Here is a 27,359-nt window from a genome sequence, read left to right as displayed (position 1 = left end):
GTGCTTCAGGTGTTGGAGCTTCCACACGGGGGGCAATGAAGACGCCTCACCTGGGTCCGTTTCGGACCCAGAGCTTCCATACCGCCGCCTCGAAGCGCTGCAAAAAAAAGAGGCAGCTTCCGCACGGGCGGCCCAAACCGCGTTCTTTTTTTCTTTTGCCGCTGAGAAGTGTGCAGCTTCGCGCTGCAGCGCTAAGCAGCGGCGGCAGAAAGCCTGTCTGCGCATTTAAAGCGCCCAAAGCCCCTTAAACTTCTCTCATCACGAGGCCATGGAGGCTGGCATCATGTGCCAGGGAACCCCAGCATCAACATCACAGGCCAGCAGATCGGGCCCCTGATACTGGCTGACAGTGCCTACCCCATCGGAAGTGGCTCATGACCCCCCCTTGAAGAGACAGAGAAGAAGAAAGCAGGGGAGACTGTGAGGAATGCCCTGGCAGATTTTTTTCTGACAAGGAGAATCTGAAGGATGGCTCCTATGCCATCATCTGTGATGTCACAGTGCATTGTTCTGTAATAGCATAAGCACATGAATAAATGTATCCCATTATCCACAGTTTGAGTCTGCCTATCATCATCTGTGCTGTCACATGTTTTGCCACGTGCCTGAGGGGGACACACACAACACACACAAAACCAAAAGGTCTCCTGGCGCCTGTTTTCCTGGGGAAAAAGATACATCAGCTCCAACTGCCAATTGCCCCTTTTGACAATGTATCAATCCCCCCTCAAATTCAAGCTTTCCTAAGGGCCCATTTGAATGTATCAATGGGCACCCAGAGGACACTATTGGGAAGAGATTCAAACTGCTCCTCTGAAAACTTTCATTGGCCTAGGACCACCTGGGCCTAACGGCCCAGAGCCCAGGTCCCATATATACCCTGCGCAACGTGCAAGACCCCAGGACGGCGATCAACATGGCAGAGCCACACAGGAGGGTCCGGTCTGAATCGCTACTGGACAGAGAAGAGGGTCGGGATCCTCCTGGACTCCCTGATGCCACAAGCAGCTGCGAGGAGAGTGATGGCTAGCACACCAACAAGCCCAACCGGGGCATTCTCGAGGCATCTCGTGCCCTCCGAAACCAAGGGTTTCAAAGAACGCTGCACCAATGCAGAGTGAAGTTTAAAACTCTGAAGGCAGCGTTCTTTGAAACCCTTGAGGATTTCGGAGAGGCGCCCCCGGTTGACAGGCAGCCACCATTCTTCTCGCGGCTGAAGGACTGTGGATCAGGGGAGATCGGCCCAGACGGAAGATCGCCGTCCTCCAGGTAAGCCAGAGCCTTCTGCATGTCCCTGTCCTACCCTCCTTCACCACCTTCCCTTGCCCTCCTCTCCTCCTGCATGGTGCCAGCCATCCCTCCTCCTCTTCCCTTCTGCAGGCGTGCGGCCGAGGGCGAGGCGGAGGGAGAGGCACCCGCCAGGTCGCCCTCTCCACCATCCTCGGGGACGAGGATTGTCCCGAGGGTGGGCCACAGCCAGGACCAGCTGCTGTGGCCCCTCCGCAGCCAGAGCAGGCTCCTCTGGCGGCAGGTAGGTCCCCAGTGAGGGTGGGGTTGCCTGCTGCAGCCCCCACGACACTTGTCCCTCGTCTGCCATGCCAGCATGGTAACTTGGGCCTTTCCTTCCTCTTGCAGGCTTGAGTCCTCGCTGCTGTTGCTGCCGCCGAGGAAGAGGAGCCTGGGCCGAGCGCCGCCTGCCAGGAGAGCCAGGGCACTTGGCCCTCGATGCCAGTGCCCTGGATCGTGTCCTCAAAGCCCGGCAGCAGGGTAATGTAGAGGTGAACCCAGGGAGTGGTGGGCCACCCAGAAACCCTGCCTGTGGGGAGTGGGTGATGGGCTGCACAGGCTGATCCTACACCATCCTCTTTCTTTTCCCCCCACAGAGAACCGGACGAGAGGAGGTTCCTGTGCTGGAGGAGAAAAGTGGACAAGCTGGCGGAGAGAGTCTCCTCCATGGAAGAGACCCTCCAGGAACTCCTCCGCCGGCGCCCCCCCCACCTGCGCTCCTCCCCCCCTCCCTGAAGCAGCTCCTCTCCTCTCTCTGCCCCCTCTCGCCATCCCCCTTCACCTCCCTCTTCCCTTTGTAAATAGTTGTAAATAAGATTTTTATTGTTGTTATGTGTTAATAAAAAACTTTATTTTAAAAAAAAATTGTGTGGTTAATTAGGCGCAATTGCGGCAGTGTGTGTGAGTGTAATGAGGCGCAACTGTGCAGTCTAAAGCTAGGCAGGAGTGTGTGAGGTAGCAATCTCCAAACTCTGCCTTCCAGGCATTTGGACTTCATGTCCCAGAATCCCAGACCACAGGGCAAGGTGGCTGGGGATTCTGGGGAGATGAAGTCCAAACGCCTGGAAGGACAGAGTTTGGACATTGCTGGTTTGGGAACCAGTGAGCCAGGCATGGTGGGAGGAGAGAACAGGAAGGGTAGAATAGAGTAGATAGGGCTGGGAGGGACACAGCCCTGGGAGGCGAAATGATGTCTTTATGGGACATCATGGGACCTAGTGCCTTGTCAGTGCTCCCTGCCCCTTGATCCCAGGCCCTCTCTAGTTGCCCTTTGCCTTTGGGGGCAAGTTTAGAGGGCATCAAAAGGTCTTGGGCACATTCAAGCTCCGGGGTCCTTTTTTTTTTTCCTTTGCCGGCTGGCGAATGCGCAGCTGCGCAGGGCTAAGCAGCGGCGGCAGAAAGCCTAGGGGCACATTTACAGTGCCCAAGCCCCTTTAAAACAATGGTGGTCTCCTGCCAGCTGGTGATCAACTGGTGTTGGCATCCTTGTCCGCTTGCACTTTGCCAGTGTCAGCAGCATCATAGATGTCTCCCTCTCCTTTGGTCCCCCGCTCTGCTGAATCTGCAATGCGCAGCCACAGCTGTCTCCGCTGCCACCGCGGTCCCCCTGCCATCCTCCCTCACTCCTTTGTACATGTCAATGTTTACAGTTTTAGCGTTTTTTATTGTTAGGTGAAAATGGCAGAGGAAGGTGGTAGGGGTGCACTTTAAAGTGCAAACTTTCCAAGCAGCGCATGCGTACATGTTGCTCTAGGGTTAGGGTTAGGTTAGGGTTAGGGTACGAGGCTTAAAATGCACCGCACTGTGCCTCAGCTTCCACAGCTGCATGGCAGCGGAGTTGCAATTAAAGCCTGACTGCAAACTGCGCATGTTCCAAGACCCCAACTCACATGCGACGCAGCGACTGGAGCTTTTAAATGGGCAACTTAAATTAGCGGCGTAGCAATTCTGGTGTACCGGTGCACAGCTCTCATGGCTTCTTCCACTTCTCGATATGTGTCAGCATTCAGGTAGGACTGCTCCATTTTCGGCAGTTACTCCAGTTTCTGGGACCATATAGCTATAATGTCAGCCGTCTCAGTATGAGACCAAGACGTCCCCCCTTGTTTTTCGGGGTGCTGGTGGATGCTGAGCCATCCTGCCTGGTGGCAAAGGGAGCCGCCAAACAGCTGTGCCAGGAGCAGCCAAACTGTGCCCGTTCCCAGGTGAAAATGGCACAGGAATGTGTGTAGGGGGTCACTTTAAATCCCAAACTTTCCCTTTTAACTTTCTACAACCAAAACATCCACCGGCAAAAGTTACAACTCCCGCGGTTCAGCAACGCATGCGCACAAGTGGCTCTAGGGTTAGGGTTACGAGGCTTAAAATGCGCTGCAGCTGTGCCTCACTTCCACAGCTGCATGGCAGCGGACGTTGCAATTAAAGCTGACTGCAAACCACGCATGTCCCGACCCCGACCCATTATGCGACGCAGCCGCACGGAGCTTTTAAACCAGCAACTTATTGCGGTGTAGCAATTCTGACGTATCGGTGCAGGGGCTAACAGACGGAGCTGCGCAGGTACGCATCAAACAGAAAAGAAGCGGAAAAAAGCAGCACCTTTTTAATGCCGCTTCTTCCCTTGGGGGGCGTGCGGGGGGCGTGTTCATGACGGCATTCAGGTAAAGCCGTCTGAAGCTCTACCTTCATGACGTCATGAGTACATCCCTTTTTGCCGCGGCGGTAACCCGCCATTGAAACACCAACCTCCACTGTGACTCGAAGCAGCTTTATTTGTGGCTGTCTGTAACAGGCCCATGTAAACCCACTGGGTGACCCTGGATGAGTCGCACATTCGTCAGCCCCCAAACAACCATGATCAGGTTCACCTTACAGTTACCATAAGTAGAACAATTTGAAGCACAGAACAATACATCATCAAAATCACTGACAGATTGCTGACCACTGTGTTGCCTTCTAATGCTGAAATTTAAACAAGGTTGAATCTGTAGCCAGATATATGCTTTTTCTGATTGCATTTATCCTCTCTTTTATTTTAAAAAAATTGTGACACTGTTTAATGTAAACCATTGTAGCAATTTGCATTGCTTCCTGGAAAAGTTCTACTTCTTTCAGCAACATCAGTTTCATGTTTTCTGATTCTCTCAAAGTGGGAATCATGTGGGAGATGAATAATTCCATGTGATGACCCTGCAAACGTGTCCACATTGCGTCTGCTCCCTTCTTCTGCCCCATCATCATGACATCCAATTTATACGAAAGGATATAATTTTAGGGGCCTACTACTACCGATCCTAGAGGCCTATGGATGCCATCACTGAATGCTAGTCACCATGACAGCCTGAGCAATCTTTGTTATTCTGAACACTTTTTAAATGTCCTCTTCTTTCTCTTTTAACTGGCCATTAAAAACTTTAAATAATAGTATGAGCCTACTTAGAAGTAGGGCATACTTATTCTCATTGCAATATTCCTGAAGACAAAACCCAGCATGGTCTACTCAGACGTAAACTTCACTGACTTGGGGGGGGGGGCTCATCTCCTGGTAGAACTGGACTAGGATTGATTATGACAAAATGTTTAATTTTGGTAGCATAGGGCGAGGGAGTGTAGAAGGGGAATTCTGCCACCTGGCAGAGGGAGATATTGGAGGAGGGGGATTTTACTTTGGTATAAAAACATTTGAAAAACTGAATATGCGTCTACCGGGAAGTAAAGCCCATTGAATTCAATAGAACTTCCCCTCTTGCACTCAGAAGGGACAGTGAGCAAGGAGGTGACAGTGAGTAATGCTGTTACGGCTGTATGAAAACTCATGTGTCATGAGGAGATGAGCATGCAGACTGGGACAGAAAATGTGCCAAAAATGTGACTAGCATATAGCCATGAGGGAATAAGGTGACGGCTTGTTAAGGTCACATCTGCAGAATGTGGAAGGCAAAACAAACACTGGCATTTATGGAACTGAAATAACTGAAAAAGTTATTGCAATTAGAACAGTTTGAATTTTGTATCACGAAGAAAACTTCTGGCATTTGAAAGAGTGGTTGCTCATTGTTCTGGATCAGTGGCCTGTTAAGCCAGCCAAATAAAGGCGCTTCGAGTCACTTTGGAGGTATGGTATTTCAAGATGCATGAATCCTAAGAGTCTGGAACTCTTCACCAAAGCTGCACTCCATCCTTAGGACGGGAGCGTGGCTTTGGTGCGGCCTTTGGACTCTTAGGAAACATGTATCATTGAAATACCATACCTCCAAATTGACTCGAAGCAGCTTTATTTTGCTGGCGGTAACAGGCCTGTGTTTAGACATACGAGCGAAAATATAAAAGCAGAAACAGCAGCTACTATAAGGTGCAACTAGTGAACCTTTTACCATGTATGAATTTGCTGGCAAATAAACAAAGAAAGAAAGAACAAGAGAGAATGTTTAACTCCTGTGCCATTAATGACAAAACTTCTGCTGACTCAGGTACAGCAAAAGAGCTGAGTATATTTGAGAAGCTCAGATCTGTACATGGGGCCTGATGTGAGCTTGGGTTTGAGAAACTATGAATACATGCATCTTTTTTTTTCATTATCAGAAATAAATTGTAAGCATCACATTCTCTTCCCCTTTTTCTTTTCAAATAATATGCAAATAAATTCATATAACTATATTGGAAAAATGTGTCTAAGCACACAGACAGTGGGGATAATCTATTAAAAAGGCATACTTGAAGAGAAATACATTAAGAAGTGTGCACATTCAGAAATATGCATACCAACATGATGTTGATGGAGGGAATTAATCCTACATGTTGATGCAGAACTTAGACAGGAAGAAAATCTTGTGGAGTTTTAAGAAATATAATGAAAATGAAGCTGACAGATTTTCAAATGCCTATTCTAAGTAGGCTGCCATATATAAGTGGAAGGCTGAAAATCTGACCTCATGCATAGGTGTGTATAACAAAGGTGAGAGGGGGCCTGGGAGAAAAGCTGCATCTGCACTGCAGACATAATGCAGTTTGATACCACTGTAACTGTCATGGCTTGATACTAGGGAATTTGGGGATTTGTTCAGTGGAACCTCAGACTTGCCATCTGCAGATTTGAGCATCTGTGAACGTCAAGCCCACATTGTCCCTAGCAGCAAGACTGAAGTCCTTCCTTCTGTCCTTCCTCTCTTTCTCTCTCCCCACTCCCCTTCCAATGCTTCTGCCCTGGGCTTGGCTTCATGGGCAGTACAGAGGTGGAGGCTGGAGCCCTGTCAGCTGGAGGGAGCAGGGACCAGGTCTTGTGATCTGGGAGTTCCATCCTGGATGTTGGGTCTGGGAGAGGGGGCTCTGGCTCCAGGGAATTTCTCTTGGGGAGCCAGTGCCAGCTGGGTCCCATTGGTATGGTGGCACAGCTGCATGCATGCACCACCATTGGGGACAACATGGACTTGAGCATCTGTGGATTTTGGTATCTGCAGGAGGGGGTCCAGAATGGAACCCCATGGATACTAAGGTCCCACTGCAGTCTTGTGAATTATTTAGCCTTGCCCTACCAAACTACAAATCCCAGGATTCCATAGCTTTGAGCCATGGCAGTATAAGCAGTATCAAACTGCATTATTTCTCCAGCGCAAATGCAACCAAAGAAAGTGAAAGAGAAGAAGAGGGAAACCATGCCATGCCTTCCAACATTCCACAGATGAAAACCGGGACAGGTGAGGCTGACCAACATCAGACAGTGATCAAGATGGCAAAAGCTGTTAATGGAGAAGAACTCGCAAGTTAAGACAGGCTGCAGTAGTTTGTCTTTCCTTAAGCCTATTGGGAAGGGTAAGATTCTGCTCCCTTTTCTGTTCTACTCCTCTCCCTGCTGAATTAATTGAGGGCAAACTACTTTTGCACTTTGAACTCAGTTTGCGGTAATTGTAGTAAGCCGAGGACAAAGGGGGAAAGCGGGAAGGGGAGAGAGAAACTGAGACATTTTAAAAACAGCTGAAAAAGTGGATAACACAGAATTAATTGAGAGTGTGCCTGCCAAATCAGGGCAGTTGGAATGTGTGCCATGTAAGCCAACTCTTGTATAAAACAAACATATGGCAAACCTCAGCACCATTACATCTGTATTTTTAATCAGGCATAGCTCTGTGAGTGGCCTATCCATGTCTGTTAGTTTAGGCCTAAATAATGTACATACATACCACATACACACCTGACATGTAAATAAGCCCAAGTTATACTGACATCATGCCCTACTCTTCCTTCATATATAAAGATGAAAACCAAGAGGCTGTTGGTGCTCTGGGTTGCCAAGAAGATGAACTTTTCCACAACAGATTGAGATATAACAATGTCTTATGAGCTGCTTGACCCTGAGAAGTGAAAAAATGGTACTAAAGAGGCAGTTCAGAAAAGGCAAGAGAAGATTATGCTTCCCCCTTCCCCTGCCTTAGAACAAGTCTTTTGTTTGGTTCCTTGAAAAAAAAAAGGGAGAGGGAAATAATAAGGAGTCAAAAGAGCTGCTGAGCATGCAAAAAGGCATTCTTTTTTTAAAGACAGTTCCGCTTATTTTTATCAACACTTTTGCCTTCTTGTGTTTATGATGTTGGGCAATTTGCATGAAAGCAGTGTTCCCCCACTAGACGCCTTCACATCTTGTTTGTGACAGGCCTGACATCTTCAATCAGAAGCAATGTCATAAACAGCATTCTCACTTCAAGTGATTAATAAGCAGCAAGGGGGAAGAGAACTTGGAAAGAATAAAAAAGGGGAAAAAGAAGAAAAAGAGAGAGTGAAAGGAGAAAAAAGAACTATTTTCACACAACAGCCTCTATTAATTGTTGCCAGCTTTACGTTTAGGATAAGAAAAGTTATTAGAAATTATTACCTTTTAAAATGTTTGTGTGTGTTTGTGCATGCATGCTTGCGTGTGCATGCACATACTTCAATATGCTTCCCCTTCCTCTATTTTGTGCCCAGTTACTATGTTTCATTGGGAATGCCAGGTGTTTTCACACAAGAGACCAAATCCCTTTTTGTGCTGCTGTTTTTGTGCAATACAGTTAAAGAAATGGCACAGGCAGCCGTGTACAATCAGATCCTCTTCTGCATTGACACTAATCTCCTGTGTCGTACATATTGCTTCAGAGACTCCATGACATTTCAGAAGCAGTACATAAAGTATTATTCTATAGAATCAAAGAGTTGGTCTTGTATGACACCTTGTCCATGTCCTTAAATATTCCATTCTCATGTTGCTCATACAGCCAGGTTTTTCTAAACCATTCAATTATGGGTAAAAAGTAAAGGTAAAGGTTTCCCCTTTGACATGATTGTCTAGTTGTGTCTGACTGTAGGGGGCTGTGCTCATCTGTGTTACTAAGCCGAGGGAATACGCATTGTCAAAAATGACTCTGTGGTCATGTGGCCAGCATGGCTTCAAGGAACGCTGTTACCTTCCCACTGAAGTGCTACCTATTTATTTCCTGCACTTTTAAATGCTTTTGAACTGCTGGGTTGGCAGAAGCTGGGATTAGTGATGGAGCTTACTCTGTCACAAGTTGTCCTTGCAGCTGTCAGAGTTGGCATCTTAACTGCTAAGCAACTACATCCCACCGTGATGGGACTCAAGACTAAATATGTAGGGTATATATGCAGTCTAGACCACTGGTTCCTAACATTTCATGCTCCATTTGTTTTGGACTTCATAGAATCATAGAGTTGGAAGAGACCACTAGGGCCATCCAGTCCAACCCCCTGCCATGCAGGAAATCCAAATCAAAGCATCCCTGACAGATGGCCATCCAGCCTCTGTTTAAAGACCTCCAAGGAAGGAGACTCTATCACCCTCCGAGGGAGTGCATTCCACTGTCGAACAGCCCTTACTGTCAGGAAGTTCCTCCTAATGTTCAGGTGGAATCTCTTTTCCTGTAGCTTGCATCCATTGTTCCGGGTCCTGTTCTCTGGAGCAGCAGAAAACAAGCTTACTCCCTCCTCAATATGACATCCTTTCAAATATTTAAACAGGGCTATCATATCACCTCTTAACCTTCTTTTCTCCAGGCTAAACATCCCCAGCTCCCTAAGTCGTTCCTCATAGGGCATGGTTTCCAGACCTTTCACCATTTTTGTCGCCCTCCTTTGGACACGCTCCAGTTTCTCAATGTCCTTTCTGAATTGTGGCGCCCAGAACTGGACACAATATTCTAGGTGGGGCCTGACCAAAGCAGAATACAGTGGCACTATTACTTCTCTTGATCTAGACACTATACTTCTATTGATGCAGCCGAAAATAGCATTGGCCTTTTTAGCTGCCGCATCACACTGTTCACTCATGTTCAACTTGTGGTCTACTTGGACTCCTAGATCCCTTTCACACGTAGTTTCATTCAGCCAGGTGTCACCCATCCTATATATGTGCATCCTATATCTGTTCAAATTCCAGATATCCCAAGCAGCATGGTAAACAGGAATTATAGGAGCTGAAATCCAAAACATCTGGAGGACCAAAGTTAGGGAGCCACTCTTCTAGACCATAAGCCCATCCAGATGTTGCTGAATTCCTATCATGCTTTAGCAATGACCAGGCTAGCTGGAGCCAGAAAACCTTCCTTTCATGAAGAAACAGTATCACATGCCTTGCATACTATATCCCAGGACATGTGCCCACTAATTTTGGTACTAAAGAGATTTCAAAATCAGGAGCTAGATGGTGAAAAATGAGAGGAATTTGAGTGGGCATTCTGGTATTTGTAACACCTAGTTTCTTCAAGAGGTTTAGCACAGCTTACAGATGTAGCTTTCAGGTGATTTCCAAGAACACTTGGGGTGGAGTCTGCTGCCCAGTCAGCTGGAGTTGGAGCTGGAGCCTGAGTCTTGGAGCCCCCTATCCAGGCCTAGCACCCAGGACAGAGCCTCTGCTCCCTTCCCTAACTTGATGCCCTACTGCTATTTCCTTTGCAAGTTTCCATCAGGCCCAAAAAAGAAGCTGTTGCTAATTCACTCAGTGATACCATGATGCCTCTTTCTAATTGTGTGGAGATGCTGGGTAAGGTCAATTCACTATTGGGGGGAAATCAGACAGTTCTTTATAAATCACTTAAGAAGAAGGTGTAATGTTCCCAACCCCATGCATTAATGCTTGTACAGTACCATTTAAATCCCAATTATATATAAACCACCTTAAAGGGTAGAATGGGTTTATACTTTCTGCGTGTAAATGATTATTTCTGAGGACTAATCTACTTTTAGGAGATGTTCAGTGTTTTGTAAGATCAAATTTCAAAAGATTCTAGCTAATCTCTCTTCCTGCGGGAGTGGAGTAAGCTCAGGCAACTTTGCTTTTCTATGCAAAATGGCTGACTTCCTGATTTGTAATTAATGTTCACTCTTTTCAGGCAAGGGAATTAAAGAGGGCAGCGCCATTGATGCATCTGATACAATCCAGACAAGACAAATATGGTACTGCCCCCTTTTGGTTGCATCCTTCTGACAGAAAGAGACCAATCATAATGTATTATTGCTGGCTGGCAAGAATTTAAGAAGCTTAAGTGTGTGTGTGTGTGTGCTGTTATTCCATTAAACAGAGTTGAATGGCTCTCATTTGTTTATAGATGGAGGAAATTATAGGATTTGGAATGATGCTATGATCTGACAAAGGTTTAAAATGAATTAATCAAAATTGTCTCTCTTTTTTCCCTCCTATAAAACCAGGCTAATTAAGCTTAAACAGAGTTTCTTTCCTGGACCTTTGCTCTTTTGGATTACTTTGTAGGAACCATTATGCAAATCAGTTTTCAACACAGAATGGCTGCCTCTTCTATCCGCTCCCCAGATACTTTCTATTCACACCCATGTTACTGCCAAGGAATTGGTTCACAGGTTTGTTAGATGAAATTGCTCAGTGCTGAAAATCAAGCCTTATTTATTTCGAACGCTTCAGCACTACCATTTAAATTACAAGTTGTATATTTTTCAATAGTCTACCATTTGTTCCTCCAACTGAGAACAAGATATTAACAATAGGACAAGCATATATGAAATAGGTGAACACACTGAACATGAATACTTTAAGTGAGAATGAACCGAACTCAGACTGTGAGTAAATTATCCTGGTCCACTTTACTAGAGTATTTTGGTTCTGAGTTGTGTGTGTGTGTTTTAGGTAACACTACAATTGTGTTTGTGAGAAGAAAGAATTACAGTGTTTTTGGGGTACATGGAAATTGCATAAGAGGGTATTAATGCTCCAGTTGGCATTGTATTGCACTCTCAACAACATCTGCTCTACAGATTAAGCACTTGAATAGCTCAGAAGGAACTCAAAGTGATATTCTTGCAAAAGAAAGGAAACAGTGTGAAGACTGTGTTTTTCCCCTTCCCCCTGTTGTTCTTTAACACAACGCATGTTTCTGTCACAGCATGGTGAAAAAACACATCAGAATGCTTTACAGATTGTTTGCTTGCTTTTCCATGTCATTTAAATAGCCTCTCTTCCATCGTTTTTTATAAAAATTATGACAATCAACACAAAACATTTATTAAACAGTGGTTCTGGTTTTTTGTTTCCCTTCCTGCTGCCAAACTTTACAATGATGTTCTATTTCTCTAGCTAGTAAGACACAGGCTTTGGAAGAACAGAAGGGCCTCAATCGTATTAGAAACCACAATTCCTTCATCCCTTGACACAAGGCAAGATGTTTCTCACCACTGTCAGGTTCTTCTGCTCTTCAGTGGAGGCAAACATCAACCCCCACAGTGATGTTTCAGCTCCATAGCTGAACAAAGATCCAAGGAGGACCAGATTGGAACTTTTTCTCACTTGTGGTGCAAGTAATGAACTTGTTTTTGAGGGAGGGCTGTTATCTGTCACCAAATATTGTCACCCTCACCTTATTATTAAAACTGCCATATTCCCCACACTGGGCTTTGCATCTCTACAGGGAAGGAGAAATTCATGCATGGGACAGATGGGAGATACACAACATGTTGATGTCTAGTGACAGGGGTTTTGTGTCCCGCTAAGCCTAGAAGCACATCATCGTCACTGTATTTAAAGAAAAAGAAGAGAAAAAAATGAATTAGTGATAAAATTAATAATATTATACCTTTGTGGAATTATGAAAAGTATATGGTGAAAAGAAGACAGTAAGAAGAATGAAGATATAATAACAATTTTATGTGCATTTTTAAATTACTGGTTTGATTTAGATAAGGTAGTAAAGAATGGATAACTAATGTGATTTACCATATATATGCGGGATATTATGTAAAAGTTTTTTTATTGTATGTAGGTTATAATACTAATAAAAAATCTTCACTGTATTTGCTGTTTGGCAAGCAGCCACCCTCCTGCCATACTAGTACAGTGGAACCTCGCCATACACGGGGGATCCGTTCCGGATCCTGCCGCGTATGGCGATTTCCGCCTATGCTCGAGCCCCATTGTAAACAATGGGGCTCATGCACGGCGGCGCGGAGGTGCGTGGGGTGCAACGGGCGTGTGCGCGGCGCAACGGGTGCACGCACCCATTCAACTGAATGGGACGCGCTGCCCCTTCTGCCCCGCGTGCGCCCAGCGGCTTGAGCACGTACGCTCAAAGCTGCTTATAAAAAGTCCGCGTATGCGGAGGCCCCACTGTACTAAGTATAGCTTAATTGGTTTGTAGGGATATCATGCTTCTATCATGATTAACCATCCATTATGAAGCCAAGCCCTCCCTCCAGCCCATCTGCCTTGGTCCAGGCCTTGGGCATAGAGAGTAACTGCTGGACCTCATCCCCTTCCCCTCCACTACTCCCTTCTCCTTTTGTGTCATGTCTTTTTAGATTGTAAGCCCGAGGGCAGGAAATCATCTAATTAAAAAGATTGTATGTACAGCGCTGTGTAAATTTACAGCACTTCATAAATAAAGTTTAATAATAATAATAATAATAATAATAATAATAATAATAATAAATAATTCTTCTCTGAATAGTAAAAAAAATGGATAGGATACTGTAGTTACCATACAAAGCTGTAAATCATTGGTGAGCTCACGGAGCTGACAGTAAAGGGAGTTCCGTGATCCGGAAGCCAAAGGAATATCACTTGGGGGTGGGAAAAGGAACTCCTTTCTCTGTCCCTGTTATTATTATTATTATTATTTATATAGTGCTGTAGACAATCCCAAGCAGCTCATAAATTTACAGTCAAGAAAGTTAAGGGGGCTTTAGTTTAGGCAGCAATCCCTCAACACCTAAACTGGAATCAAGGAGTTTGAAACACAGCTGTTCCAGCTTTTCAAATTCAGGATATAAATTTTTGCTTATTTTATTCTCACACACAGTTTAAGAGGTTTTCTCCTTATTGGGTGAGATTTCATGGTGTGTGTGCATATGTTGTGCTTTCAAGTTGTTATGGTGAGCCTAAGGTGAAACTATTACAGAGTTTTCTGGACACGATTTGTTCAGAGGGGTCTTTGCCTTAGTTTTCTTCTGAGCCTGAGAGAATGTGGCTTGCCCAAAGTCACTCAGTGGATTTAATTGTATATGTTTGTGTCTGTGTGTGTTATGCATGTTTGCATTTTCAGAATTTCTGTCAATGTTTCTGTGTAAAAAGTTTTATTTTGTAAAAAATATACATTTCTGTACAAATAGTCTCCAAATGCATGTCTCTGTGTTTATCTTGCCACAGTTGACCATTGTTGGCCCATTTTTGTATACTGGTCATTTTGGAAAGTGCCTCCTCCTCCTCCTCTGCCGCCGCCTCCTCCTCCTCCCTCCCTTCTCCTCTTCTTTACTGCCGTTCACTAATAAAAAATGATCTTTCACAAACTCTGGAACAGAACTGAGCCATCAAGAAGAAAAAGAGAACTGGTGCAGGGAAAGCATTCCCATCTTTTCTGCTAATGGCTAGCTAGAAGTCCTCCACTATCACAACAATACTGACACTGCTATTTCTATTGTGGATCTTACTGTATACTTCAGAAAACCACATCCTCTCTCTCTCTCCCTCTCGCACACACACACACACTGTGATTAATGTGCACCTACTGTATTTAGACTCTCTCTGGTGATGTGGTCTCAGATGATCACTGTAGGTACAGCTGGTCATGTAAACAGTACCAACGGCTCTAAAAGAAAAGAGTTAAGCTACAGGATATAGGATAGAAAGAAGAGTCTACAAGCTAGAAAGAAGCACTTACTGGCCATTAGCAGGAAAAATAGGAAGGCTCTGTTCTCTTCTAGAGTTTGGATAAGTCCCTTTATTCATTAGTGAGTGGTAGTAAAAAGGAGGAGGAGGAGGAATTTTCCAAAATCTGTTCTGTTCATGTTTCACAAATGCATATGCTCCTTCCTCCCTGATCTGGCAAGGAAGGTGTGATGGTGAGAAAAATATCTCATTTGAACACTTCTCTCCCAAGTAGAAGGTATGAATTCTGGCTCTTTCCTCTGTATTATGCAGATGTCTTGTTCACTTAATATGTTTCACAACTATGGTACTGGTTTGGGTCAATCTGAAAAGTTATAGCATCCTTCCACAATTAAGTCCCCTCCAGTGGCAGTGTAGTTTTGGATGACAGCAGCCAGCAGCACCCAGCATGGTATGAGAGATTATATTTATTTCAGTGGCCTGAATGGAGTTTCAAAAGAAACCTCATGCACCAAGAAGAAACTGGCCATGCCTCTTACACACCAACATACCTTTTGGCAATGATCCTCCCATCTAGGTCCCAAGTCATACAATTTTTTATCACTAATTCCAAATATGTGGCCACTGTGATGAAAGGATCCATACTGGCAACAGAACCCAACTTCTTTAGTCAGCTAGCAAGCACCGTGGCAGAAGGCTGGCCAAACCTGCAGCCTCTACCACATGAAATCACACACACACACACACACACACACACACACACAAGAGAGAGAGAAGGAAGAGAAAGAGCAGAAGACAGTATGGTGTTTTTTGTACCAAAATAAATTCATCCCAAGAAATCCATGACACAATTGCTGAAGAAGGGTGTATTTCCCACTACAGTTGGTCCTTCTTATACACAGATTTTTTTATACACGGATTCAAGCATCCATGGTTTGAAAATGTTCAAAAAAAGTATAAATTTCAAATACCAAAGCTTGATTTTCCATTTTTTATAAGGGACACCATTTTGCTATGTCATTATATTTAATGGGGCTTGAGCATCCACGGATTTTGTTATCCACGGAGGATCTTGGAACCAAAGCCCAGCGTATAACAAGGGCCCACTGTATTTAAGTTTCATAAACCAAGCCTGCAATTAAAATATTTCCAAGAGTATTGACTGATTGTGAAATTGTGAAAAACAAATCTTCTTGCAAGTGAGCACAAGCAACCAGCATGGCAGAAATATTTTGGCCCTGACTTGGACTTGGATAATGCACTGGGAACAGCTGTTTTGTATTGTTTTGTTTGTGTATATATATATATATATATATATATATATATATATATATATATCAGGTCTGGCATCAAGAGAGTAAGTTCATTTTATGTTGTTTTCATGTGACAGAAGAAATTAAGTTCTGCTTGTCTGGTTTTTGCAATGAGAGGGATGGGATAAATCAAGAAATTTTGACATGGATTTTCAGTATACTTATTTCCACAGATCATTTCCAGTGATTTAAATATTAACAGTGTGGCTGGGAATGCTTCTGCAAATTTTGGAAAACAAAAATCAGTATATAAGAAATTGAAACAGTTCAGTGACCACCTACTACAAACAGGAATCAAATGTCAAGTAATCCACAGTTGCTTCAAATATGGGATGGAGGCTTTGGGTTTTGACACAGAAACACTTATCCACAAAGTTTACAATGAGTTCATCTTCTCAACCAAGAAGGCAGAGTTCCTTTTGTCAGTCTTACATGCCTTTGGTGGCTATCACTTCTACATGCCTTTGACCTTCTTCTCCAGTGTTGGCTTCTGATGAGGGCATACTTTTTTCAGAGGGGGGAGAAAAATGTGTGACAGTGCTCTCTCACTTTACAGTGATGTGAAAATATACAAATTCTTGCTACAGCAGTCAACACTGAGATTAGCACCACCAAGATATATGGTGGTCTCTGTCTTCTACAACTAATATGGGAAGAGATTGTCTTCAAAGAGCAAAACGTTGATCAGTGATGGGTGGAGGTTTTCAGATAAACCTCAGAACGTAGTGGGAGTCAAATAAAGACATTTCTCACTTTTAAACTTTCTTTTATACTTTCCATTCCTCAGTGTAATGCCCACTGTATGAGAATTTTATATGCTACTGTGGACAGGGTAAGCATCAGTGATGTGAAGTCCCAGCATGCAGATGAAATTGAACACTAACATGACTTGTGCAGAGTTTCAGAAATTCTTTAAAAGAAGTCAAATCAGGTAAATACAGCAAAAGGCCAGCTCAATATACATTTTAAAAAGCATGGAGCTAAGGACAAGCCAACACAATGTTAAGGTTTTTTTAAAAATTACATTTCACGTATCTTAGTGTGAAGGTGTTGTGATGGTCAAAACAAGTTTAAGGTGGTGACAGAATTAATTTTCGAAGTGGTTTTATCTAGAGACTCTCCTCAGGTTTACTGTTTTATCTTTTTTTTTTAGTGCTCTTTATTTTAAATGTTTGCCTATCTTTCTTTTACAGAATGATAATAAAGTGGCATGAAGAAAGAAAACGGAGTACACTGAGAGAAGAAGATGTAAAAACGAACCAACATAATACAACTTCACATTAATCATAATACAAATTAATTAAAAGTAGATATACACCCTGGTGAGAGCCAGCATGGTGTAATGGTTTGATCGTTGGACTATAACTCTAGAGATAAGGGTTCAGTTCTTTTTGTGGCCATGGAAACTCACGCGGTGACCTTAGGCAAGACACATACTCTCAGCCCCAGAAAATCTCATGATAGGTTTGCCCTAGGGCTGACATAACTCAGAAATTTGAAGGCAGACAACAACAACAATAACAACATATTCTCTGGCCTGCAAAAGTCTGAGTTTTATTCTCCCAAAGTTGGGCTCATGCTCTAAATAGGTGACATTGGTTCTGTGAATTTAGACAGTTAAAGTAACAACATCTAGAAATTCAATATCAATTGGAAAGGGGATATGCAGGAATCTCCTCAGACAGAATTAGCATCCTTGACTTCTGACTCTTCCCCTTTTTGCTCCCAACTTGCTCCTTCAAACATCACAGGGGCCCTGGAGCATCTTAAATTTCTGAGCATATACCATTCCTTTGGGAGCATGTCAAGAAATTAAAATGGGTTCCCTCTGCTCCAGTGAACTAGAGCTACAGTTTGAATGGCTCCTATTCTCTACAGGAGATAATCCAGCCCCCCAGGCCTAGTACTATCGATGGTGAGATTCATGATCAATGGGCACTTTCCTACTTGCCTCCTAATTCCAAATTCACCATTTAATCATAATCATAAAGGGAAGCTCAGCTCATAGGGAGGATGATAGTAAAGACAGAATGAAATGACTTTGTGGCTCATTGGTATAACCATGGCTGCTGTCTTTAAAATGTTCTCTAAACGTAGACCTTCTTCAAGGTGAGGCTATCTCCTGTTTCGATGAAATGATTATAAGGACTTGCTTTTGAAACGGTAATATCCTTTGTACTGGTTCCTCTGCAAAGTACATAATTAACCTTTCAGCTCACCCTGCAATAATAACCATGATAGGCAGGAAATATATTAAGAAGGAACTTCTGTGTGATATGCTTTCAAACCCTTAGCTATCCTTCAACCAGCTTTATTTTTAATTAGGCCTTGGGCATTAGCAGATTGTAATGAATTGTCATATTACTGTTATCAATATTTTTTCCTTCTGAAGGAAGAATTAAAAAGCGGTGCCTAAGACCACTTTTAAGGTCTTTGTAGAGATTAAAGTTGAAAAGAAGAGTGCCATTTTGTGATGTGCACTTCAAGAAATAATATTTGTGAATGTCTGCATGTTAAATATAGAGAATGTCTGGAATTACTAGCTACGAATACAGAAGACAGAGGCTCTGGAGGAAAATGTTATATTTAAAAAACAAATCACATAGCAAAAAATAATAGACTCTGAGTATAAATTTGATATCAGAAAAGTGAAGGCAAATGCTAGCAAATAATATGGAAGATACAGAATTTTACAGACATAGCATGACAACAGTACTGAAAATCAATGCATGGCTGAAAGTATTGACAGAGCAAGGGTACAAAATGTGAAATTGCTGGATGTTACTGGACTGCAACTTCACCGTATCCCTTCACTTTGGCTATGCTGTCTGAGGATGATGGGATCTACAGTACAGTGACATCCACATTAAGATGTGATGCATGCATGTTGCAGAAAAAGGGGGAACCCTAAAATGGAATTTGAAAACAGGTACTTTTTTCCAAATAAGGATATTTAATCCTTCCACAAAGCAATTTGAAGCAGCATTTCAATAAACATATAATAGATCCAGTAATGAAACCATACATGAATGCATAATTAGCATGTTATAGATCAAGTAGATCAGACTCTTAGACATATTGCATCTTTTATCTTTAGCAATTTTTTTTGTTTCTATTTTTATTGGAGCTTATCACTTGGCTTATTAATCAACTTACCTCTTCTGGTTTAAATTTAAATTCAGACTGTATCCAGATCTTATCAGAAGGTTTTTGCTGCCAGTTTACTGCCAGAATACAGCCTGAGTGCATCCCCCCTTCCAGGAGCACTCCATGTGGCTCTTTTTGGATCCAGGAGTTTTCCAGCTTAAGAAAATGGCCGCGGAGCACTCCTGAAAGCGGGGATGCACCTGCACTGTATTTGGGTGGCAAATTTGGTGGAAAAAACCTTCTGATAAGATCAGGATACTGCCTGAATTGAAATTTAAACTGGGAGTGGTAAACCAAATTAATAAACCAAGCAATAAGCTCCATTTTGTTTTAAATCTTGTTGTTGCTGTCCAGAAGGCCTTAGAGAATTGAATAGTAGGAACGTTAGTCCTAAATCCATTTGTCCTTCCCAATTGCTGAATCTATGGAACTTACCTAAATGTTAGTTTCCAAAGATCTTTGTTGTGTCAGTTTAGACTAACAATCAGATTTTGTCCCTATTAACCATATTTTAAAAAACCCTTTTGTCTTGTGTTTCTTCTCTGAATCTGACTACTCTTTCTCTGAATCTTGGCTTTGTGGCTACATCTTCTAGTTAACCTAAGATTATCTTCTCCAAGACCGATGGGCACACTTCATTCCTTGCCTCCCCCACCCTCACTTTTACAGTAATACAACTTAATATTTAACAGCAAAAATAAGAATAATTTAAAATAATGTGCTCTCATCAGTAGCTTTCCCAGTAAAACTTACCCATATTCTGTTGTGTTCATATTCCGTATTTCCTACTTTCCACATGACAATGTAACATGTGGACCAGCTGTCAGGGAAACACTGAGTGAGATGATGTAAGAGATTGGTTAGATGAGTCCTCTCCTCCCTCTGCCATAATGTCTAGTCAAACATAAAACATTTATCCATGGAAAGCTCTGGAACTGGAAAATCAAAAACACCGCAGATAAGAATTTATCTGCACTACTGTCAATAACAACTGCAGAATTCATGAGTCTGGTAAATGAAAAAAGTAAGTGCCCTGAAAACATGATTTTAAAAACCCTTGCACACACGTATCTTAAGCTATCCATTTTGTGATGGTGAAAGTCTCTCTTTGGCATGGGTAAATTAAGCATTATGCCACTTATAGGGCAGTGTTTCACCTTAATCACTAGGACTAAACATTTTCTCTCTTAAATAAACTATAGTTATAACTGACGAAGCAAAGTAAGGCTTCAATTTTATCCACATTTGTCACTTTCTGTTTGAACATATCTGTTTGCATGTAATTCAGTGAGTGTGAACATTAACTTTGGGAATTAAACCTGGATTCTGTAACTCAGCTTTGAATGCATGCAATGCAATCTTAAAATTGCATTGCAGGTAAGCCCCACTTATTTGAATAGGACTTACTCCCAGGTAAGAATGTAGAGCAGTAGTCCCCAAACATTTTCAGGCTACTGCCCTTTTTTTGTCTTGGGTGACAACCCTAGCACATACACACACTGGATGCTAGCTAGCTAAGGCAAGGGGGGAAAGAAGGGGAGCTTGCACACACCTGCCCCCCATTTCCTTTTGCCTTAACTAGCTGGCTTGAGTTAGCTAGACCAGGCAAGAGGGAACAAAGGAGAGCTTGTGTGTGCCTGCCCTTTCCCTTCCCTTCTGCCTCACAGCCTGACATACAGACCCAGAATGCCCTGTCCCAGAATGCTGCACAAAAGCATTTTCATGCAACCCTCATCCCCACAATCCCCTGCAGCTTCCATTTTCCCTCATCACCCCCCTGGAGCTTTCCAACTGACCCAAGGGTGCACTACCGTCCACTTTGAGAATCACTGATTCCAGTTATTCATTTGAGGGAAGAAGGCAGAAGAATGTAAATCATCTTTATTAAAACCACTGAGTTTTGCAGAATTATTTTAAAAAGATGAGAGAAGATATTGTATAGTCATCCTCCAAAGAGGTAGATTTAAAGGAGCTCTATCAAAAACAAAACAAAACAAATTCACACACACACACACAAGACGACAAAAGAAAAGTATGTGAGCAATGCCCTAAGGGGTCTCTGAATGAGACTATTATAGCAAAAATATTAAAATAAAATAAAAATAGTGGCCCGCTAAAGAGCAGTATGCTCATGCCAACCTAAAAAAACCATACACACATACACACAAACCATCTTTTAGGAATAGGTTTAACTCCTCCCCACACCCCCATCCCAAAAACAGCCTTGGTGAATTCTGAACATAATTTGTGATCATGGAATATGGATTAATTATGTATGTATGTATGTATGTATGAATGACACTTATTTATCACCTCTACAAGGGCCCCCAAGGTGATGGATAATTAATAAAAACTTTTTAAAACATTAAACAACTAAAATTAATTTTTTAAAAATAGTCTAAACACTTCTATTGAAATAGAGTAGGCATTTGGTATCTACTGGGGTTTGGTTCCAGGAAATCCCATGGATACCAACTTCTGTGGATGTTCAAATCCTATTAAATAGAATGGTATAGGAAAACTGTGTCCCTCATATAAAATGGCAAAGTCAGGCTTTTGCTTTTTGGGATTCACACACACACACATACACACACATATTTGGAATATTTTCAAGCTGTGATGGTTGAATCTGTGGATAAAGAATCCATGGATACAGAGGGCGAACTGTAGTTTCTTTCTACAACCCAGGACGCTTAAACAGCACCAGAATCTACATTTCTAATTTTAGAGAGGAAAAGGGCCACACACAAAAATCAGCTAATATTCACACGACAACTGGAGGCTTGGAAGGGATGAGGCTGCCTATTCTCCCTGGAAAGGAATTCCACAGTCAGGGTGCTGCTACAGAGAAGGCCCTGTCACATGTCCCCTAGCCTAGCCTCATGGGATTGGTATATTTACAGGGTGTGTGTGTGTGTTCGTGGAGAGAGAGATAATACAGCATCACAAACAAAAATCTATCTGACTGTAATGAAAATCATAAAAGAATCCAGTAACACATTTGAAGCTGATTGGGACCGGGGGGGGGGGTAGATTTCTAATACAGCTTCAGTCTGGTTCATCAGATCTGATGGACTGGGATCCATGAAATTTTTACAAAATTCCACCCTCCTCCTTGGGTAGCCTCAAAAGTTCCCCTACATTTGCCTTCATATGCTAAAACATCTGAAATATTACTAAAACCAAAACTTTTTTTCATGGGTAGCTGAAATGTGACACCTTTGTTCTGTGATTCAGTGTACCGAACTTTGTTTCATGCATGAAATGATTAAAATGTTGTATAAAATTACCGTTAGCTATGTGTATAAGGTGTTATATAAAACATAAATGATTTTTTTTGTGTTTAGATTGAGTGCCATTTTCAAAATATCTCATGATGTATGTTATGCAAATCTAGGGTATTCCATTAATCCCCCCCCCAAAAAAATGCAAAATCCAAACACTTCTAGTCCCATATTTTGGATAAGGGACATGTACCTGTGCAAACTAAAATGAACAGGGCATCCTGCACTGTAGTATTTGGTTGCATTCCCTTTCAATATACAGCTCCGGGAGCCCTGGTGGTGCGTGGCCTGAACTACAGCCACTTACTCACAATCATAAGGTTGTGAGTTCAGTTCCAGCCACGAGGCTCAAACTTGATTCAGGCTTGTATCCTTCCAAGGTCATTAAAATGAGTACCCAGATTGTTGGAGGCAATTAGTTTACACTTTGTAAACCGCTTAGAGTGCTTAGTGCACTGATATGTGATTAAAAATGTACTTGTTATTGCTATTGCTACTAAGAAACCCTGAGGCTGGTTAGGATGACTAGTGTGTAACCAAAGAGGAAATTACTAAGAAAAGACACATGGCAAATGAATAAATTATTCAAATACAAATTGAAATGAATTTCTTCCCATACACACTAGGCAAAATTTGATATGGACAGTTATTCCCAGCATGTAACAACCCATTTCTACTTGTCCACCATTTAGATGAAAAAGATAAGACTTTCAAGGGGAGGGCGAAAGGTGGCAACCACCAATGTTTGAACAAACATGGATACAAACCTACAATTTTAGAAGTCATTGAAAGGATATGTTTCGGTCTCTGTTCCTTTACACTCAGTTAAATAAAAAAAAACAAAGACAAAAAAGAATCACAACTAGCAATTTTTAAAATTCTATAAGAAAGGAAGATAAATGATGCAGGTCCTTATCTCCTATTGAGCATGGTAGAAGTGGTTTGCCCTTATATTGCAGGAACGACTAACGTACTATGGAATAATTTAGCTCATGATGTATTAACAGGAGTCACCTTATGATGTAGCCCTTATACACCTTGTCTACATGGGTGATGTATGTCAAATTCTCTGGGCTTGCTGCATCCTCTTTATGCGACCCTGAATGGATCTAGACTATCTTTGCAACACTCAGAACTGATTTGGGGCTTTCTCTCCATAACGACATTTAATAATTGACCTTTTACTGTCAGTTTTTGGTTCACTTCACAGTGATAATAATAGCTGCCTTTTCACTGACAGTTCCCATAATCTGTACAGTGCCACCACTATGGGTGTGACTCACTCTGAGGTCAGAATGAGGAAGCCCTGCAAAGATAGCATGGGGCTGCATAGGAAAGCAGACACTTGTTGTTTGCAGCAGAGCCAAAGTGGACAGCAAAAGAGAGCAGGTAATAGAGTGAATTTGGGGGGGGGGGGATTGGTGCCAGGATACTCTGGGGGAAGTCCAGAGTAGTCTGGCAAGTGTACACCGACCCGACCAATAAGACGGAATTAATTATTAAATCCTCTTCCCCCATTCCTTTTGACTGAAAAAACAGGAAGAGAACAGGGGATTAACCACATGGTTTCTGTTGCATGCATGTTTTCTGCTCATAGTGGAAGCTGCTTCAAGGTATACTCCAGTCCACCAAGGTCTAATTACAGACTCCTGAGGGGAGGGAGAACTGTTAAGAATTTCTCATGGGCCTCCCACTCATCTGTCTCTACCTTATGTTCACTGACTTTCCATTAAACTAGACACACAGAAATGTGACACAGCACAGGGCAAAAATTGCTCACTTTGACAGGTATGATGGCAAATCTACAAAATTACTGTGGAATAGATAATTAGCATACTTCCAGCCTGTACATTATGTTTTAACCTAATGTTTGTTCTCACTCATTTAATATTGCCATTATATTAAAGAGTAAAAAGATGAGCGTTTTTCTTTTTTAAAAAATGAGTGTATGGTATGCTAATCATTCTAACAATTTGTAAATAGCATTGACATTTCCAGCTCCTTAAAATTATGCAATAACTGAGTGGCAAAGTACTGTAGATCTCTTTTTTTTTCTAAGAGAACACTGCTGTTTAAGTGGTGTTGTATGTCAATAGGGTATGGTGTGAATACTTGATTAGTAGTCCTTCTTTCTGTGCCCATCTTTTCTGCTGCACAAATGCATGCCATGGTTGCCCTGACTGATTAGAATTCAGAATGAGCGGTCATTCTTGAGGACATATCTTGATGAACCATGCTTTTGATTTTGGAAGAACGATTTAAGAGATATATTCAGCAAATGGAATCTGTTTCACTGCATTCAAGTCATCCACATTTTGTCTGTCTGAGAGGAATGGATTATAATGTTTAGCCTCACCAGCATTCATAAGGATTGCTAAGCCTTAACTGCTGTATACCATGCTGACAGAACACAACCATTCCGTTGAGTTCAAGGAGGACTATGCCCGGTTAAGTGGGCATAGCATTGTGCAGCATCAGCATCGTTTTCATCATCGTTAGTTAACAAGGATGTATATGAATAATTAACCTTCTTAGTAGAATGTCTGCCCCGCCGGAAATGCTTGGAGGCTCTCGGGATGAGCCATAGACTCTGGAGAGCCTGATACGCTGTAATTGGGGAGCCTAGGCTGGCCCAGCTCTGTAGCGAGTCTGTGCCTCTCAGAGGTTTCAGTGGCCAAGTCTGCTTGTGGCCGGTCTGGGGACTAGAGGAGAATCAGGGGTGTTGAGCCAAAAGGGAGGCCTTGCTTGAAAGTCGCTGAGGCTTTATCAGACATGCTGGTAATCAGACACACTGAACATCTCCTGCCTGCCTATATAAACAACCAGGATGTGTGTTCAGTTGCCCGTGATTATCTGTTCCTCCTTGAAGAAGAGTCTGGCTCCCATGGCTTCTTTCGACCTAACCTTGCTTCTTGGTTGCTGACCCTCTTGATTATCTAGAATCGTTGACCTTGGACTGCTTATCAAACCTGCCTATCTGCTACCATGAATCTCGGACGGTTTGAAAACTCTTCTGGTATCTCTTCTGATCTGCATTTAGACTCAAATGCGTGTGTGCTTTGCACTGCTGGGTAGTGGTTTGTTTGTTGGGGAACTACACTGGTCTTATCGCCATTTGGCCATTTTCCCGACCAGGAATGTTAAACAGTCTCAGAGCTCCGTCTCCAGGCCTAGCACACAGGCAGCCTCTGGGCTCGGAAACTGAAGCCCTGGCCCTGGCGCTGGCTCCTTCCAGCCAAGAGGGCTCTGATCAAGCCTCTGAGCCTGTTGGTGAAGGGAGCCAGGCGCCAGTGCCAGGGCTTGAGTTTGGAGCCTGAGGCTACTTCCTGGTGTGGGCTCCAAGACTCAAGTCCCAGCCCAGCCCAGCTAATGGGTGGCAAGCTCTGCCCCCAAAGTCAGCTGGGGAAGGATGGAGAAGGTAAGAAGTAGGGAAGGGAGGAGAGGGGAGGGAGGAGGAGGGAGGGAGCAAAGGGGGTGGGAAGGGACTTTTGTCTTCAATGGCTGCTTGCCATCCGTGGAAGCTCAATCCCGATGGCAAATCCGAGATAAGGAGGGCCCACTGTATGGATCCTTCATCCTGTTGCTACATCAAATTCCCATCTGTGAAGTTTTTGAACAGTTATATCTGAGTCCTAGCTAATGTATCAAAATCCAGATGTGAACAACTATCAACACCTTAAACCTTCTCTTTCACCAAAATTAATAATAACTTTCCAAATATTAATCTCTACAATAACAAAAATTATTGCTCTTATTCGGCTATTCTTATGTTCTAATATTTATTATTTATTATTTTTATTTATTGTGTATTTCTTACCCTGTTCTTCAGCCCTAAAGGCTATCAAGTGGTTACAATCATTATTTTTAATTAGCCGTGTCTTAACATTTTGTAGTTTTTCTTATCTAACTATATTACAATAAAGACATAGCTCTACACTGTGATTCACACAGTCTTGTCACAAATCATAGATACCAGCATGAGGTAAGTGAGTGGGTAGTAGATTGGTAATTAGCTTGCCACGGACCTATTGTATAAATATTCTGAATAAACTTCTCTCCAAAAAGGGTCACGATGCCTGAAAGAGCGGGCTGAGGCACCCGTTTTTTGCTGCTGAGGGATGTTGCAGCAGCCCAAATGCATGGTGTCCCTCCGCACCAAAAAGAACCTGCTAAAGCAGGTTCCTTTTGGTTCTTACAGTGGATTCCATGAGTGTCCATTGGCGCACTGTCATCGCATTGACGATGGAAGTGTCATCATGGACGGGGGTTGCCAGATGGCACCACTGCTAAGCGCTAGGGCTCAGAAGCGTTGCCGATCACTCTCAAGCCCTAATTTTCACCCCAGGCAATCTGTACCAGGCCAAAGTAACTGTTGGAAGGAGTTCTCTATCAGTTCGGTACAGTCCTCTTATCCATTTTAATGGTCAACAATGGCAAATAGTCATTGCTAGTGACTGCAGCATCATGGAATGACCTGCTTTTGTAGGCCTTTGTTGATGACTCACTATATAAAAAACTAGACATGGGATTAAATGGTGTGTCGCTGTATAGTGGGCCCTCCACATTTGCAGGTTTCCCTTTAGCATTTTTGTTTATTTACAGGCTTGTGCACTAGCTGCTGCTGAAGTAGGACAGTATCCTTGCCCTCTCTTACTCTTTAACAACCTCAAAGCCAAACTCCTGGTTTTATAGGCAAAAGCAACAGTAGCAGCTGCTGCAGCCACTGGATCATTCTCCACACCCCTTCTTTCTCCTTTCTCCCATCTCCTGCCAACAGCCCCAGTGTCAACCTCCCAGTTTTAACAGGAACTTTCATTACATCTCTTCTTTCTCCTTCTTTTTTTCTACTGCAAGAAGCCCCAGCACCCCTTCTTTTATAGATCTCGGATATGGAGAAGGATACTGGAAAAACCAGAAGCCTGGCGCTGGGGTTGTTGGAAGGAGAGGAGTGAAAAGAGAAAGAATATCTCTCTAGAGATATTCACAGATGTTCCACCTTTATGGGGGAGAGGCTGGGCCCCAAACCTCCATGAAAGTGGAGGGCGGCTGAGTGTATATCTCATTCTTTTTTGTTTTCTTTTTTAAAAACCATATGCATTATGAAATGAAACAGTCTAGTTCCACAGTGCTTTTAACAACCCCTGCAAGATTTGGTTCAGAAAGGATATGCTTGAAGTGTACAATCCCACCCACTCATTCCATTCTTGCCTTTGTTTTATT

This window comes from Sceloporus undulatus, chromosome 1 (genome assembly GCF_019175285.1).
Source record: "Sceloporus undulatus isolate JIND9_A2432 ecotype Alabama chromosome 1, SceUnd_v1.1, whole genome shotgun sequence".
In the NCBI taxonomy this organism is placed as follows: Eukaryota; Metazoa; Chordata; class Lepidosauria; order Squamata; family Phrynosomatidae; genus Sceloporus; species Sceloporus undulatus.
This window is presented reverse-complemented; position numbering follows the sequence as displayed.